We start from the raw sequence: 19,663 nt of genomic DNA, 5'->3' as shown, positions 1-19,663 counted from the left end.
ACGAAGTATATGGTATATATCTTCTTCAAAAGCTTTTAGTGTCTCAGATAGCTGAGACATTTCCGTCCCTTAATAGAACCGCATCTGAGCGTAGATGAGAAACGGCGGGGCATGGAGAAAACTGCATAATGATGAGCTTCAAAATTTGTACTGCTCTCTCAACATCATCATTGTGTTTCAGTTAAGAAGAATGAGATGGGCAGGGCATGTGGCGTGCACGGATGTGACAAGAGGTGTGCGCCGGGTACTGTTCGGGAAGCATGAAAGAAGTGTTCCCTAAGCTAGCTAATTAATTAGTTAATGGAATTCTAAGGTTCATTACAGCGTTCACAAAGTCCAGAAACTCGACTTGACCGCTCTTTTCCAACTCGTCAACGTTAAATAAATTCATGAATGCCGAAGTTGATGTTCTGGATTGTGATCATCTTATATGAAGAAGCATCTTTCTGACAGAGGCTTCCCGATTAGTTTATCGCTATCGATACCAGCGAGTCTCTGCTTACATATTCCCGTCGGTTAGAGAAGGGAATTGCTGGACAGTGCAGCAAATATGAGCATGTAAAATTATGGAATCGTAAACCCCACAAAACATGATCTTTCATGTGCATACTCCATCCACTGCTGATTGTCAGTCCTGAGAGGAACTTGGCAAACTGAGGTTGGGCCTCATGCGTGTCTCTGAAATCTCTGCACAGCATTTACTGGCATCCTCATCATGTAATCGTATGCCTTTCAGGTGCCCCTGACATTAGGAACCTAGATGACATTGAAGGAAACACATGTTGTTGTTGTTGTTGTCTTTTGCTTTGTCTTTGCCGAAGCACAACTGCGTTAGTCGCCTTGAAAACCTGAATCAGAAGAACGCTAAATCACGGAGTGCAAAAACAGAAAATCGTGTTCCTACGAGTACATTAAAAGAAATAAAGACTCAATGTCGCGGTTTCACAGTGAAGATAACAAAGTGAAAAGGTGAAGAATTATTCCCTGTTTCCAATCAATTACCTTAGTGTAATGTGGGGATGGAAGATTGCAAATAGCTCAAAGATCATTGCTGAAAGAGCCAATGTTCAGATTTTAGTAAGTAGTCAGCGACAAATAACTACTTTCATATCCTCATCCTGCATCCCCTTTACGCCATCGCTTCAACTCCCACAAAAGTTCACCTTCATCCACCTCTTATCTACCAGCCATTTTGCAACGTGTCGATAGAATATTACAAGGATAAATACCGAATAGTGAGCATTAACATTTTCGTTTTTAAGAGGGAACGAACAGCAAAAAACATTTCGCACTTGTAAAAAATTGTGTATCTCATAAAAAAGAGCATTTTAATAATAGTTTATTCATGTAAATACGCCACGGGCCGTCAGTGATTAATGGAATACAAGTTCATAAATGATGTCGATAGGAGATCAGGAGCCGCTCTCTGAAGGGCACAAAGCCTAGATGCAAATATAACAGTCTCAAGGTCCTTTTACACCCGCACATGTCTGAAGGTCGAGTTTCTTGTTGCGTGATAGTGGAAGCAACGTAATTCGCTTCTTGCAAATCCGATCCAAGCCAGAAAGATCAGTTTTCTTACTGCCTTTAAAGAGGACACACTGAAACAGATTTTATACTGCATTCTGTTAAACGGCATCACCTTCTCAACTCTTGGCACAATTGTTTTCAAAACAGGTCGTACATTGATTACAATAAACACGAAAACAATATTTTTTTCTAACACATTGATGGGAGGCGTAAAGTCACTTCAAAGTTATAACAGCCTTGAATACACTGTTTTTTTCGTTTCATATTGCTTTGGAAAATTGTTTTTAAAGTTTAAATGTGCATAAGTGGTCATAATATCGTCTTTAATAAATTCAGTGTTAATTTCCAATAATGGCTCTTATATTTAATTACATAACACTCGCTCTTTTCACAATTTTGTGTGGCTTGTTTATTTATTTATACTTTTATTTCACTCGAAACTTCAACTTCTGGAAGGAACTCGGTGTCTCTTACGTAAAACCCCTGCCGTTTGTAGGCAATCTAAAGGAAGTGATGTTCCTGAAGGAAAATATAGGGAAGACTCTTCACAGAATCTACAGCGAACATAGCGACAAGCCGTTTGTGGGCATCTTCGCGTTCGACCAGCCGAGTTTGTTGATTCGCGACCTGGACTTGGTGAAGAATATTCTGGTAAAGGATGCGCAGAACTTCATTGACCGTGTCATCGCAGTTGACGAAAACCTAGACCCTCTGCTTGGAAAGAACCTGTTTGTGATAAAAGGACAACGTTGGCGCCGTGTCAGAGTGAAACTAACTCCGGTATTTACATCGGCAAAGATGAAGTTAATGTTCTACCTTGTGGAACTCTGTGGCAAGGACCTGGTGAAGTACCTGGACAAGGTCACAGCTGACGGTAAGTGACCCCAAGCGGCATCATATACATTCCTAATCGGAATATACAGAGTGTATAAAAGTGAATCAGATGATTATATTTGACTATATTTAATGTACCAGGAAAGTTATAACTATAAGTTCCCTTTGTTTTAAACTTTGTTTAAAATTGTTCATTTTGCGTAACACTTGTTACTCGTCAAATGTCTAAGTGATACTGAAATTTCAGTTTTCACGGCGTTGAGAATTGCGATGTTTTTCTCCTGGACTAAGACTCCATATGGACTTGTACGTAATAGCTACGTAAATACTAGGCAAATGCACACACGGCGTCCCATCGCAGAATGTCAACGTCGTTACAGTCCGGGTTTTACTCAGAAATTTACATTTGAAGTCTGTACGAACGAGCCAGATCTACATTTACCATGACAACGACAAATGATATTTTATTATATCTGTGACCTAAAACGAACAGGAAACAATGTTGTATGAAGCAGTTTACTTATTTTATAATGTTGGCAGGGACCCCAGTGGATGTGAAAGAGACAATGGCTAGGTTCACGACCGACGTGATAGCGTCCTGCGCGTTCGGCATCAACAGCAACTCGCTCAAGAATCCCGACGCCGAGTTCAGGCGACACCTGCGCAATGCGCTTGACTTCACTTTTATTAAGGGATTGGCAGGACTGACGGCGTTTTTCGCGCCTAATCTTAAGAGGAGCTTGAAACTGAAATTTGTGGATGATTACACAACCAACTACATCAGAAACACTATTTGGAATACAGTGGATTACAGGTCGGAAAAATATGTACCCGCCGTTCAGCCTGAAACTCGGGACCACCTTGCCCTTAATATAATTAATATTGGAGCCTCCTTCACTATGGATAAATGAAAATGATCAAGATGATGACCAGGGGATAATATTAACATGTTATTATAATATTCTTAAACACAAAGTGATTAATCAGAATTGTATCACATCATATGGACGTGTATTTGAGTTTATTTCCTGTGGAGTGCACATATTCAAATTATTCTTTTTCTCAATATCACACATTTAAGACATACAGCTGGAGTAGGAATTACATGCACTCGCAACTGTAGTTATTCATCAAAAGTGTCAGAGACAAATTTCACCCTCCATTGTCAAAATAAATTAGTCTAGGCCGCTAAAGATTACCGTACTTGGATATCATATTCTCTGAAACGCTGACGTATGTCGCAGATACTTAACTTTGGAGATATTCTAGAATCAAAATAACACCAAAAATTGATATTTGGAATGCCATAAAGATTCTTAGCGGCCGTTTAACATTTTCTGTCATAGGGAGAAGAATGAGGTTATACGAAATGATTTTCTGGATTCTATGATCGAAATGAGAAATAAATGGAAAAGGAGCGTCCAAGAAGACAAAATACCAGCAAAGAGTCAAGAGAACGATTCAAATTTTGGTAAGTTGAGAGCATTCTTTTATATGATATGGGTAATACCAAAATAATGCATCAAATTTAACTTCTAAACAGTACGAGGAACATTTTAATTTAATCGCAAAAATTTACGTAGGCTCACACAAAACGCGAATGCAGGTGAACTTTTAAAATAGCCTTGCCACACAAGCGACAATATAACATTCGTGCTTTTACTTCACATAAATCTTCCGCTTTTCTTTACAAGTTTCGTAACTCGCAGCGATGAGGCGTCCTCGCATTGAATTGAGTGCAAAAAGGCTGAGTCTATGGGGCGTAGATTCAAACAGATTAGGAAGGAGTACTCATGATAATTTCTATCAGGTCGGCACTTTCTCTGAATCCCACTGGAATGCGAGTGTAGTTCACCGTGAGTTTCATGTTTTTATTTGGTTACAATTTCTGACGTAATTCTAGCACCAATTTTACAAGAACTTATGGCTTATGAGCTGGTTTCTGGGCACTAGCGTTTTAAAGAGTCAAATCATTTGAATAATACTATGATGTATTATTACTGTCTCTATAAGTGAGGATATTTTATATATTTTACATTACAGATCAGGTTCTCAATAACGATGCTACATGACAGATTTATTTAATAAATGTTCGTAAAATCAAAAAGCTTTCACAATAACTTACAAAACAGTAAATGGATAGTTAGTGTACAGAAAATGAAGCGAGTAGTTAATGAAGTGACGAAAAAAATAATACTCTTTTGAAATTCAACAGATATTTCACACCAGTATGCTTGAAACTAGGTAATGAAGTTACATCCAAGCAGAAGTTAATAAAAATTAAATTCGAGAAATTCTTGTTGTCATTAAATTCAGAACATACCTTTTTCCACTCTGCATCGTAAAATGTATCCACTAAAATAAACTACCCATAATTTTATATCTGCCATATCACAGGTTTTTTAAAATTTGAACTATTTTAAGGCGAAAACTTGTAATTCAGATGGACAAATTAGAAATCAAAATTTGCAGCAAAGTGCTTACATGGAACGATAAGATTAAAATGTTTATAAGGAATTTTGGTAAGGGTGTGGTTTTTAATGAAATGGCTCAGGATAGAACCGAGTGCTGGGGTACAACATGACAACATGGTAATATCACTTCTGATTTCATTTGGAAACGGTAAGGTGTTCACCACATCACAGATTGTGGACAAAGAACATACGCAAATAAAAATTCATGTAATTGACACACGTAAACGTCAAGTGCGAAAATATGCACCACCTTCGTAGCAACAAAACAAGACAAAGGAGTGTACATCGAAAGTCGAAAACGGAGACAATACCACAACGATATATTTTCCTATTTCAGAAATAGACGGAGACGAATTTGTGGCTCAGGCATTCCTTTTTCTAGCAGCGGGTTTAGAAACTTCTGCCACTGTACTGAGCTTCGCTTTGTATGAACTCGCTTTGCATTCTGAGATTCAGCAGAGACTGAGGGCGGAGATGACGCAGGTTCTGGACAAACACCACGGAGAGCTCACATACGACGGAATCCGTGAGATGTCTTATCTCGACATGGTGGTCAGAGGTGAGCGGATTGAAATCGTTTATGTTCTATAGATTGTGATCTTGTGATCTGTGAAGCTCCGTCTTCAGAACAGAAGATGGAAGCGACGTGTTCTTACGGAACGTTGGTATGTACATAACAAAGCATTACAATTCATGAGACTACAATCCACGCTTTTAAAACACAAAAGTAATAAACTAATACAGGTATGTCTTGAGATGTGAGATACTCCTAGCGGTGAAGAATTCAGTGTTGGTCTTCTGTGTTGTGACTCCATGTGGACCTGCTTGTGCGTTTCGGATAAACAATTAATTCAGTAAAAAAAAAAGAGACAGAAGAAGTTCAACAACTTATCATATCTTCTGAAAGTTGTTGGCGGAAAGTTAGTTCCAACGTGATGATCAAAGTTCCTTGCTCAGCAGTTATGTCAATCACTGTACACTTAAAATACACGAACCAACAAAATTATTCCTTTTTCAGGAACAAATAAAGGGAATAAATAAAGAGCAAATTACGTGAACGTTAAACAGACAGATCAGAAACAATTGCGATCTCTACAAAGGCATTCATGAATTTAAGAAACTCAGGAATCAACAAAAATATTACAATTTTGCTGAATCCCACAATACTTTGAATAAATAGAAGAAATACTTTCGTCAGTTATTGAACGTATAAATGCGCTTTACGATACTGGGAAGACCGAAACACATATATTCGCGCTATTATTACTTGAACCTAAATCTTACACGCTTTATCACCATTGTTTATTTTTCTCATTTTGTTTGGAATGCGGCACCAGGGGATTTCATAAAACGAAAATAAACTGGAATTTAATGAGACATGAAAGTTTGCTGCCACACCGGTACTGATGTTAATTTCTTTAGTGAAATTATACATACGTAAATAATAGAGAAGGATACAGACAATTTATTACACGCTAACAAGGCAGTTTGCCTGGAAGTAAGATCATAGAAACAAAGCATATCTTCATGATTCGTTATTAGCATATAAGACAGATTCATTACAAGGTAGCTAATAAATATTTTGACATTGTGCTAATGGGGCAGCTGTTGAACACCATACATTTATATGTGTTTAATTGCCATCAGCTGTTGAGCACTCTGTCCCTTGTGTTAAATTACAAACAGCTGTTTAGCAATCTGTCCCTTGTACTGGATTACTGGTAGCTGTTGAGCACCTTGTCTGTGTATATGTCCCCGTTCCATCTTATTTCACTTTACGGGGCTCCACTCTTATTACAGAGACGCTGAGAAAGTATCCGGTACTCCCATTCTTGGATCGGAGGTGCGCCCGTGACTACGAGCTACCTTCCCCTTCCGGGAAGGAAACAATAATACTACCAGCAGGAACCGCAGTTTACATCTCGGTGGTGGGTATTCAAAATGACCCGAAGTACTTCCCAGAAGGGGAGAAATTCCTTCCAGAACGATTTACAGAGGAAAATATGAAGAGTCGACCAAGCTACACATATCTCCCATTTGGGGAAGGTCTTCGTATGTGTATGGGTAAGTACAACCGCATAAGTATTTATGGTCGCCATTTATAAAAGAAATTAAGGTAGAGCATGATAGAAATATATTTCTAATAAATGTTGTTATATAACATAATCATATTCATGCACCATTGGTGTACATTTATGGAAGAGAATCTCTGCACTGCCTTGTTGTATCTCGGAATTTGCAAATGGTTTCTGAATTCAGGATACTGTAAGAAATTTTCATTCAGCAATGGAAAATGGGAAATCTTACTTACAAACATTATCCAGAACACTGCGCATATTAAAGCTATTAAACAATACGCAGTTTTTAATGGAACTCAAATAAATTCCAGGTTTAAGTCCTGTTGAAAAGAAAACCTTGCATGACACGACACATAATATTTGCAAAGTACTGTTATATATTTCCTGTTACAGTCTGTGCCTAGCATTTTAATAGCAGAACACAGGCGATAAACGACACTGATAACATATCCCGCCTCTGGACACAATGCTAAGCCAGTTTTGTCCACCTCCGAGCATTATACAAACTTGGATTTTTTTATCTTCGTGGTTATAGCGCCGTGTAGTCTGGTAGTCTGTCAAATTTCCGGAGGTCCTTTCTGCCTCCTTCATCAGGGCGTTGAGTGCCTAATCTACTAATCACAATGATGATGGAAGCAGCAAGGTCCTTTCAACTTTGGGAAACATATACAGGAGCACATGGCTCCACAACTCAGGAGAAAGCAATTTTCGTACTATCCGCCGTGAGAACCTAAAATCCTAATCATAAAACTCTAATAAAGTACACATAGGTTTATATTGTCATTTCCATTCAGTCTGCCAAGTTGACGTTTACTACAGATCTCTTAATCAAGATTGTGTATGCATCCATTTTACCCACACCCCTGACCTACAGAAGTCTCCCGTGTTTCATTCTTCGAAAAATATTAGGTAACTTAAAAATACACAAACTTCCAAGATACGCGATGTAGTAAATTATTCACTTTCTTCATCTATCGTAGATCAGACTTTCTTCTTCAGCACTGTCTTAACAAACTCTTTCCATTTACGAGTTACTTTCAAAGTGAGGGCAGTTCCTTTCACACCTACAAAAACCTGATGATGGAGATATCATCGTTTTACCGTTTGTATTGTTTCAAGGGTATGATAACATTTCGAAAAAATTATGGGATAATAAATGTGTTTTCAATTTGCGTTCTACCATAGTTTAATCATGTGTCAACATCAGAAGATATTTAAATTTGCTTTTCAAATTTATCTGATTGTTTAATGACTCAGTCATCCGTTACATTGCCGAATGTTAGAAAAACTAATTAAAAATAAATAGGGAAACAGTCGTGGCCTAATTTAAGTGCTATTCCGGAGAATTGTCAGGAGGGAAGTCAAAAGCCTGTTTCAGCATAGCTGATGTCCAGACCGAGATTTGAAGTCGTTCCTCCCATGCGCTAAGCCACTCGACAACGACGAACGGCCTGCTCCATTCTCTGGGAGTTTTAACATATTCAAACAGCACGTGACAGCAGTCGGTTCGGACTTTTGAAACGGCAAAGTGAGATGGAAACCCGATCCTGCCTTTACTGTCCGCTTGTGGTTCTGTTCACAGGAATGCGCTTTGGACTGATGCAGGTGAAGACGGGACTCATTCACATATTCTCCGCGTACGAGGTGGCGCCCTGCGAAGAAACCCCTGTGCCGATTTCCTATGATTCAAAGTCACTTCTGTTGCGAGCGAATGGGGAGGTACCGCTGTCCTTCAAACGCCTATAAGTACGGCCGAGCTTGTTAATAAAGGAAAAGCAATGACAACAAAAATGTTTCTTCTAAATTGGTATTTCAATGCACGTTAATGTCGCTGCATATGATTAACATATAAATTAAGTTAATTTAATGAAGTATCTTTAAGGAATATTTAATTTGTTTCTTTAATGATATACTCTCGAGGCAGTGTGCTGTACATTTGTGATATTTTTTGTACAAGCAAGATTGTATTCATGTGTCCATATGTATACAATATAATATTATGTATTATTTATTATTTATGTTTATTTAATGACTCCCTCATTAACACGGACTATACCGATTCGAATGGCCGTGACGATTCACGAATAATGAATTGCATTTTCCTCTGCTGGGCGAAACGTTCAAGAAATTGTAACTCTGCAGAATACAGTCCGTCTTAAGAATATAATAGTCGTTCACCGAGTCACTCAATGTTACAGATGGTAAAAAGCAGATAAGAATACGTCTTACTTTTCCTTGTTTTTACAATGTTTGTATTTCACAATTATTGCACCCATTAAGGGAACAAAATCCTTGGATAAAGACATACAAAACGGTTCTCCTTCAGAAGATAAGGGTCTAGACATGTAGTAAAGAATTTTTCAGCATTTTAATGAACCGCAAGGCGGAGAACAGCTTTCACAAGGGCCCAAATATCCGGGGATAGAATTTATAGTTTTCTCGGGGGTGAGACCAAAGTTGGCGGTCTTCTGGTTTATATCGACGTGTAGCCCGTTAGAAATTTACCAACGTCATCGCCCTGATGATGGAGGCGGCAAGGACCTCTGAAACGTTGGCATACTTCTACTAGACTACAAGGTTCTACAACCCAGAAGACAGCCATCTTCGGATTCGGATACCTTGCTATAATATTACGTATATTTTCTGCAAAAGTATACAGGCCTACTTGTATCGTATAAATGATCAAACGGTTCACGTGATGACGCTTGTGAGTCTCAGCCATTTCTTCCAATATTCCTCTCTGTTTCACCAACCGGAGTTTCAACAATATTGCGTCCCTGAACACGGATAAGTTGCACGAAATAATAATATTTTTATGTGACAGTTACAAGTTTTCCACGCTTAAGTAACACCTTCACATCTGAGGTTATGTCTATAAGACACAGTCTTGACAGACAGTGGAATGTTTGCAGACCCGAGAGTCCCAACTTACAGAGTCATCGGGTCGGAGAGGGATAATGCTAGACAGTGCAGGCAAGTATGCGACTGGATCAAAACCTAACCTGTCGTAGTATGATAAAAGAAAGGAAATATATACTCTAAAAAGTTGGCTCATTCACACTTCTTCCAATGATGTTGCTGGTCCTGGAAACAACTTAAAAAACCCATTTTTTAAATAAATACGGCGTCATGTGGGCTCACGTTGGGGTTGCACCTCATGCGTGTCTCTGGAATATCTAAGAGCTACCACGATGAACAGAATTAAGAAGCTTCCTCATCACGCAATCGTGTCCCTGTGTTTAGCAACCACGAATGGCAAACTCTAGCTAACATTCCACCTCTTCTCTATCAGCCACTTTGCAATGTGTCGATGGAATATTACACGGAGAAATACCGAATAGTGAGCATTAACATTTTCGTGGCTAAGAGGGAACGGATAGCAAAAAGCATTTCGCACTTCTTAGAAATTAGTGTATCTTATAAACAAGTGCAATTTAATAATTGTTTGTAGATGTAAATACGCCACGGACCGTCAGCGATTAACGGACTACACATTGATAAATGCTGTTTGCCAGTCAGTAGGACAGCAAGAGCTGATATTTGAAGGGCACAAAGCCTAGCTGCGAATATAACAGTCACACCGGCCCCTCACTCCCTTACCTGTTTGAAGGTCGAGTTTCATGTTGCATAATAGTGGGAGATAAGTCATTATATTTTGTTCCTGCATATCCAATCCCTGCGAGAAAGACCAGTTTTCTTACTGACTTTGCGGTAGATCGAGTAAAGACCGAATGTGTAATGAGGAAGGAAGGAAGCTCGTCGATTTCTGTGAAAGGAACCTTCTAGAAATGATGAATGGAAAATACGGCGAGGACACGGAGGGGGAGTTTACTTATGTCAGCCAGCTGGGGAAGAGTGTCATAGACTATGCTCTGTTGTCGGAGGGGTTGGTGGGGGAAGTGGTGGATTTCAGAGTAGGGACGGAAATTCTTAGTAGTCATATGCCATTAACCATAATAATTAGGAGCGAAGAAGAGGGAGAGGTAGTTAAGGACACAGAGGTCGCAGGGCCGAAGCGAAAGATAGTTAGATACAAATGGAAGGAAAGCTGGAAAGATTACTTCATGGAGGCTTTGAGGGATAATAGGAGTGTTTTATGCATGCATGAAATACAGGTCATGGCTCAGGAGGGGGAGGTTAATAAGATGGTAGATATGTTGTACTCCATGGTGAAGAGAGCGGGGATCAAAATGGGGTGGACAGGGGTTAAGCATAGAGGGGGAAGTCATTGGTTCGACGAGGAGTGCAGGGAAAACAAACGACTAGCCAGATGGGCCTTGAGAGAGTTTAAGGCGAGAAACGACGAAGCGAGTAGAGCAAGGTATTGGGAAGCTAGAAAAATGTACGAGGAGATAATGAAGGAAAAGAAGCGGGTTTGGCAAGAGAAGGAGTCTGAAAGAATAAACGATTTGGTAAGGCATAAAGAGATAAAGAAAGTATGGGAGTCCATAAGGGACATAGTGGCGAAAAAAGTTTTTAGGAATGAGGTAAATCCAACTGCGTGGGTGAACCACTTCCATGATCTGTTCGCTAGGGCAGCTGAAGGGCGATTGGTTTACCCAACGCAATTGCTGGGCTCCCAATACATAGAGGAACTGGATAGGGACTTTACGGCAGAAGAAATTAGGCAAAGTATATCAAAAATGAAAAATGGGAAAGCCACTGGCGTCGATGGGATACCAGTCGAGATGTGGAAAATGTTTTGCACCGTGGAAGGAGGAACTGAAACTTTAACAACTTTGTTTAATAAAATTAAGAAGGGGAAAGATTTCCCAGCAGAGTGGGGAGTTGCAGTTATCAGTCCAATTTACAAAGGGAAGGGTAAGAAGAATGAGCCTAATAGTTACAGAGGCATTTCGCTTCTGACGGTGATAAGCAAGATATTTTCTAGCGCCTTGGCTGGTAGGCTGAGAGACTGGCTAGTAGGTAATAAGATCCTGTCAAGGTACCAAGCGGGATTCGTAAAAGGGAAAAGAACCACAGATAATATCTTTATTATCAAAACCGCAATTGACAGGTATCTAAGCGTTAAAAGAGGCCGTATATACTGGTGTTTGGTGGACCTGGAAAAAGCCTTTGACGCGATTGATAGGAAGGCCTTATGGTTTAAAATGAGACGGAAGGGAGTGAGTAGAGGAATGGTTGAATGTATCAAGAGAATGTATGAGGGAACCAAATTTTGTGTGAAGTGTGGAGAAAACGAAGTGACGGACCTGGTTGAACAAAGTAGAGGTGTTAGGCAAGGCTGCAGTCTGAGCCCCTATCTGTTTAACATTTTTATTGATGATGTTATCGACTATATCCAGGAAGGAAACGTTCTGTACTGACTTTAAGGAGGACACACTAAAACAGATTTTACGGCTTTCTGTCAAACGGCACATTGAAGGGGCGTAAAGAGACTCCAAAGTTATAACAACCCTAAATACACTGGGTGTTTTTTCGTTTCAAATTGCTTTGGAAAATTGTTTTTAAATTTTAAATGTGCATAAGTGGTCATAATATCGTCTTTAATAAATTCAGTGTTAATTTCCAATAATGGCTCTTATATTTAATTACATAACACTCGCTCTCTTCACAATTTTGTGTGGCTTGTTTATTTATCTGTACTTTTATTTCACTCGAAACTTCAACTTCTGGAAGAAACTCGGTGTCTCCTACGTAAAACCCCTGCCGTTTGTAGGCAATCTGAAGGAAGTGATGTTCCTGAAGGAAAATATAGGGAAGACTCTTCAAAGAATCTACAGCGAACACAGTGACAAGCCGTTTGTGGGCATCTTCACGTTCGACCAGCCGAGTTTGTTGGTTCGCGACCTGGACTTGGTGAAGAATATTCTGGTAAAGGATGCTCAGAACTTCATTGACCGTGTCATCGCAGTTGACGAAAACCTAGACCCTCTGCTTGGAAAGACCATATTTGTGACAAAAGGACAACGCTGGCGCCGTGTCAGAGTGAACCTGACTCCGGTATTTACATCGGCAAAGATGAGGATGATGTTCTACCTTGTGGATCTCTGTGGCAAGGACCTGGTGAAGTACCTGGACATAGTCACAGCTGACGGTAAGTGATCATAAGCGTCATAATATATAATATATCCCTATTTCGAATACACAGAGTGTATAAAGTGAATCAGATTATTACATTTCACATTAATTAAAGCTCCAGGAGAATAATAACAATAAATTCCCTTTGTTTTAAACTTTGATTAAATTTGTTCATTTTGCGCAACACTTGTTACTCGTCAAATGTTTAAGCGATACTGAAATTTCAGTTTTCACGGCGTTGAGAATTGAGATGTTTTTCTCATGGACTAAGACTCCATGTGGACTTGTGCGTAGTAGCTACGTAAATACTTGCAAGTGCACACACGGCGTCACATCCCAGAAGGTCAACATCGTTAGAGTCCGGGTTTTCCTCAGAAATTTACATTTGCAGTCTGTACGAACGAGCCAGATCCACATTTACCATGACAACGACAAATGATATTTTATTATATCTGTGACCTGAAACGAACAGGAAACAATGTTGTATGAAGCAGTTTACTTATTTTATAATGTTAGCAGGGACCCCAGTGGATGCGAGGGAGACGATGGCCAAGTTCACGACCGACGTGATAGCGTCTTGCGCCTTTGGCATTAACAGCAACTCGCTCAAGAATCCCGATGCAGAGTTCAGACGGTATCTGCGCAATATTTTCGACTTCTCAATTAGAAGAGGATTGGCAGGACTGACGGCGTTCTTCGCCCCTAATCTTAAGACGACCTTGAAGCTAAAATTTGTGGATGACGACACAGCCAACTACATCAGGAAGACCGTTTGGCAGACAGTGGATTAAAGGTCTGGAAAATATGTATAATATTTCTCTGCTATATCTATTAGAGTATTCAAAATAGCAAACATGTTAAACAACTAGACACCTGAAGTATATAAAAGTTATGTCACCAAATGCAAACTTAAATTGAAACCATACGTTTTCTGCACGAATCCGTGAGTAGATAATAATTACAAAAATATTTTAGAATGATTCACAAATTTCAGGAAAGTGGAACTCGTTTTGACCCGCCGTTCAGCCTAGAACTCGGGCCCACCTTGCCTTTAATATAATTAATATTGCAGAATCCTTCACTATGGATAAATGTATATGATCACGATGATGACCAGGGGTTAATATTAACATGCTATTATAATATTTTCAAAACACAAAGTGTTTAAAAACAATTGTATTGTTTCATAAGGGCGTGTATTTGAGTTTATTTTCTATGGAGTGAAAATATTCAAATTATCCTCGTTCCTCAGTAAGACACATTTAAGCTGAAGTGGGGGTTACATGCAGTTACGGCTGTAGTTATTCATCAAAAGATCAGAGACAAATTTCACCCTCCATTGTCAAAATAAATTATTCTAGGCCGCTAAAAATCACCGTACTTGGATATCATATTCTCTGAAACGCTGTTGTGTGTTTCAGATACTTAACTGTGGACACTTTCGTCAATCAATATAATACCAAATAAATATTTGCAATTCCTTATTCCTTCTCAAAGGTATTTTCACTTATTCTGTCATAGGGAGAAGAATGAGGTTATACGAAATGATTTTCTGGATTCTATAATCGAAATGAGAAATAAATGGAAAAGGAGCGTCCAAGAAGACAAAATACCAGCAAAGAATCAAGAGAACGATTCACATTTTCGTAAGTTGAGAGCATTCGTTTATCTGATATGTGTAATGCCAAAAGAATGCATGAAATTTAACTTCTAAACAGTACGAGGAACATTTTAATTCAACCGAGAAATTTACGTAGGCTCACACAAATCGCGAATGCAGGTGAACTTTTAAAATAGCCTTGCCACACAAGCGACAATGTTAAATTCCTGCTTTCGTTTTACCTAAATCTTCCGCTTTTCTTTACAAGTTTTGTAACTCGCAGCGAAGAGGCGTCCTCGCATTGCCTGAGTGCAAAAAGGCTGAATCTTACGGCCAAACATATAAACAGACTTCGAAGGAGTACTCATGATAAATATTAGAAGGTCGGCACTTTCTCTGAAGCCCACTGGAATGCGACTGTAGCTAACCATGAGTTTCATGTTTTTATTTGGTTACAATTTCTGATGTAATTCTAGCACCAATTTTACAAGAACTTATAGCTTATGAGCTGCTTTCTAGGCAATGACGTTTCGAAGAGACAAATCATTTTTCGATAATACTATGATGCATTATTACTGTGTCTATAAGTGAGTATATTTTATATATTTTACATTACAGATCATATTCTCAATAACGATGCTACATGGCAGATTTATTTAATAAATGTTCGTAAAATCAGAAAGCTTTCACAATAACTTACAAAACAGTAAAGGTATAGTTGGTGTACAGAAAATGAAGCGAGTAGTTAATGAAGTTACGAAAAAAATAATACTCCTTTGAAATTCAACAGATATTTTACACCAGTATGCTTGAAACGGGATAATGACAAGTCTAAGTTACATCCACGCAGAAGTTAATAAAAATTAAATTCGAGAAATTCTTGTTGTCATTAAATTCAGAACATACCTTTTTCCACTCTGCTTCGTAAAATGTATTCACTAAAATAAACTACCCATAATTTTATATCTGCCATATGACAGGTTTTTTAAAATTTGAACTATTTTAAGGCGAAAACTTGTAATTCAGGTGGACAAATCAGAAAGCAAAATTTGGAGTCAAAGGCTTACATGAAATGATAACATTAAACTGATTGGGAAGAAAGTTTGGTTTTGAATGAACAAGCTCAGGATAAGATAGAGTGCCGCGGTAATAACAACATGGTAACATCACTTCTGATTTCATTTGGAACTGGTAAGGTATTCAACACATCAGAGACAATGGACCAGAAAAACATATGCAAAGATACGATCATGCACACGTGACCGTCAGTGCAAAAATATGCACCACCTTCGTAGCAACAAAACAAGACAAATCAGTGTACATTGAAAGTCGAAAACGAAGACAATACGACATGATATATTTTCTTCTTTCAGAAATAGACGGAGACAAATTTGTGGGTCAGGCATTCGCATTTATATTAGCGGGGTTTGAAACATCGGGCACTACACTGAGCTACGCTTTGTACGAACTCGCTTTGCATTCTGAGATTCAGCAGAGACTGAGGGCGGAGATAACGCAAGTTCTGGACAAACACCACGGAGAGCTCACATACGACGGAATCCGTGAGATGTCTTATCTCGCCATGGTGGTCAAAGGTGAGCGGATTGAAATCGTTTATGCTTTATGGATTGTGATCTTGTGATTTGTGAAGCTCCATCTTCAGGACAGAAGATGGAAGCGACGTGTTCTTACAGGACCGTTGGTACGTACATAACAAACATTAGAATTCATGAGACTACAAACCACAAGTTTTAAAATACTAAATACACTAAACTAACAAAGGTAACATGCCTCTTCAGATGTGAGATTCTCTTAGCGTTGCTGAATTCACTGTTGGTCTTCTGTATTGTAACGCCGTGTGGTTTTACATCTATTCAGCACTCTATTCCTCCTTAAGTTTGGAATTAATAACAGGTAATTCTCACAGTATACCTTCCGTCCTGAATTACAAGCAGCTCTTTGCACAGTAGCCCTTGTTATCCTTTCATATACTAGCAGTAGTCGAGCACTCTGACCCTATTATGTTCACAGTTATTAGCAGGACTTGGGAACTCCACCTCTTATTCCTTAAATTACCGATAACTCCTGGGCAGACTATCCACTCTTGTGTCGTCAATTGCCAGTGTACATTCCACTTTACTTCTCCTCACTAATTGTGTCTTGTAAGACTTGAGGTTCTCACAGCGGTGAGTATGAAGATTTCTGTCTTCTGGGTTATTGCGCTGTGTAGTCTGGTCGATGTTAACCAACGTTTCATCGCCCTGATGACGGAGGCAGTATGACCTCTGAAACGTTGGTTAACATCGACCAGACTACACAGCGCAATAACCCAGAAGACAGAAATCTTTATAATTGTGTCTTATTGTAGGACCACTGCCACCGGGTAAAAACCCATTTACAGCCAAATAAATAATAATAATAAATTCCATTTTACAGAGACGCTGAGGAGGTATCCGGTGATTTCATTTCTGGATCGGAAATGTGTCAGTGACTACGAGCTTCCTTCCCCTTCAGGAAAGGGAACAATAATACTCCCAGCAGGAACCGGAATTTACATCCCGGTAGTGGGTATTCAGAATGACCCAAAATACTACCCAGTACCTGAGAAATTCGATCCGGAACGTTTCACAGAGGAAAATAAGCAGAGTCAGCCAAACTACACTTACTTCCCTTTTGGGGAAGGTCCTCGTATGTGCATAGGTTAGTACAAATATATAATCAAGCAAGGTAGAGATTTTCAAATCGGAATTAAAATACGTTAGGTTAGTAACTGATCTGTAATAAATAATAATAGTTATAATATAAACATTTACGTGTATTATTGGTCTACATTTAGGTCAGAGAATTTCTGCACTGCCTTGCTGTTCTCAGACTTAGGAAATTACCTCAAGTTTAAGGACGTTATAAGGTATTCTTATTCGAAAAGTGGGAAATAAGTTACTTTAATTGACAATTGTGATACACATAATATAAATAGCACTGTGGAATTCAAGTTTCATAAATCAATATATACTATTTCCAAAAACTCATTTAATTTCAAGATAAATATCCGGTGTCTGTGAGACCTTTAACTCATTCAATGCTAATTCTTTAAAGTTCTGCAATTTGTTTTCTGTAGCAGATTAGGCGTAATTTCGTACCCAAAATGCAATCGTTGAACACCAGTAACACGAAAGCTCGCCATTGAACACACATCTCAGAATAAGAAAACCTCAGCACAACATCCAATTTTATCGCGCCATTTTCTTTGCAGTCCGCCAAGCAGACATTTACTGTAAAATCACATAAACAAAATATTGTACTAATTCATTGTCACCTTCAGTTCACACACACGCCCAACCCACTGTAGTCTTCTGCATTTATATCCTAATAATATCAGGAGACACAAATTATTCAAGAAATTCCGCGAAATATAATATATACTAAATTTATTATGTTCATCGTCATTCTTAGATACAACTCTGTTCCTCAGCATCTCTTTTCATTTCTTTCATATTTAGTTCACTTTCAAAGTTAGATTTGAACACCATGCCTCCAGTGTACAATGAATATTTTCTAACCACTCTACTACGACGATCAACGTCTTTCATTCTCTTGGTATTTTCAAGCTTCGAAACCATACATTCTGAAGTGAGAAAAGGCGAAGTGAGATGGAAAAGCGAACCCAACATTACTATCAGAGCCTGCGGTTCTGTTCACAGGAATGCGGTTCGGGCTGATGGAGGTCAAGACGGGATTGATACACGTGCTCTCCAGTTACGAGGTGGCGCCTTGCAAAGACACTCCTGTGCCTGTCGTCTATGACCCCAAGTCCTTTTTGCTGTTGACCCAAGGGAAGATGCCGCTGTCCTTCAAACGCATTTAAGTTTCGTCTTTGGTCATGAATCACTCGTTTTTTACAATTAAGACGAAAATAAGTGGACGACAAAATGTGGTTCTCTTTAATTCTATATTAAAAGTTTGCTTTTCTGTCGCCCTGTGCAATTAATATAGACGAAATTACAGTTAATGAACTAACCACCAGAAGCTTCGATGTCTGCTTCTCTATTTCTGTGATGTACATTGACATGTGCGAAGTATGTGAAAATTGCTATTTACGTGTGTTTTTATTCATGCTTAAGAAGATGGAAAGAAAAATAACATTTCTGCATTTATTCCTTGCTCGTATTTAATGAATATGTATGTAACAGACTATAACGAGTGCAATGACCGAGCTGGATAATGAATTGGAAAGGATATGGAATAAGAGAAGTATTAACCTAATATTGGAAATTGTCCCAGTGCGTATGTAAAATTAAAAGTAAACTTCAGTCAGGATTGAAGGTCATCATGCCGCGATTTGAACCTGGTTCTTCCCGAATGCAAAAGAGAAATTCCAACCACAAATTCCAGAGGATCTCTTAATTCTGAAACACATTGTGTACTCAAACTAATGTTTATGAAGGAATGTTGTAAACAACAATAAGATCTGAAGTTATTGTTTTTTTCAGTGTCTTCACGGTGCTAGTATTTTATCATTAGTACACTCATATACAAAAGAATTCAATTGGAAAACGAAATATATAGTATATATCTTCTTCAAAAGCTTATAACTTCTCAGATAGCTAAGACATTTCCCGTCCCTTAATAGAACCCCATCAGGCCTAGAAGAGATGGCGGGGCATGGAGAAAACTGCATAATGAAGAGCTTCAAAATTTGTACTGCTTTCTTTCTTCCGTTCACATACAACCATTTCCAATTCCTATCAATAATTTATTGCTCCACCTATAGTAGAAATACTTCTGAAAGTTACCATTAACACATACTGTAATTACTACCTTATATTGAGTTAGAATTGAAGAAACATCACAACTCACAATAAACAATAAGGATTATGGTACCGGTGAGAACCCAGCATCGTGAGGAAATTGGGGAGCTACAACGAGTAGCGTAATCCGGTCAGAAAAACTAGCAATGGCTGGGGGTTCGTCGTGCTGACCACACGCCATAATATATCTGGTTGGATGTTCGTCCACCTCTGCTTAGGCATGTGAACGTGAGGCCAGCAGCCAGCTAGTCGGCTTAGGCTCTTGAGCTGTTACGGTTTTAATTATCACAAAAAATC

The 19,663-nt window shown here is 38.8% G+C and overlaps 1 pseudogene across 1 annotated transcript; it reads left to right on the top strand.

Moving 5' to 3' along the window:
* Positions 1-1,241: 1,241 nt before the first annotated feature.
* On the top strand, positions 1,242-18,423 carry LOC147875235 (uncharacterized; annotated as a pseudogene). The gene is made up of 14 exons (XR_015534986.1): positions 1,242-2,404; positions 2,905-3,178; positions 3,711-3,835; positions 5,176-5,397; positions 6,639-6,902; positions 8,499-8,659; positions 9,829-9,893; positions 10,632-11,737; positions 12,444-12,974; positions 13,478-13,751; positions 14,480-14,604; positions 15,932-16,153; positions 16,995-17,258; positions 18,260-18,423. The product of XR_015534986.1 is annotated as an uncharacterized LOC147875235 (transcript).
* Positions 18,424-19,663: the final 1,240 nt, after the last annotated feature.

Source organism: Zootermopsis nevadensis, unplaced genomic scaffold (assembly GCF_977971745.1).
Source record: "Zootermopsis nevadensis isolate Lab colony 2312 unplaced genomic scaffold, Znev_1.0 Znev_ptg000001l, whole genome shotgun sequence".
NCBI classification, from domain to species: Eukaryota; Metazoa; Arthropoda; class Insecta; order Blattodea; family Termopsidae; genus Zootermopsis; species Zootermopsis nevadensis.
This window is presented reverse-complemented; position numbering and strand designations above follow the sequence as displayed.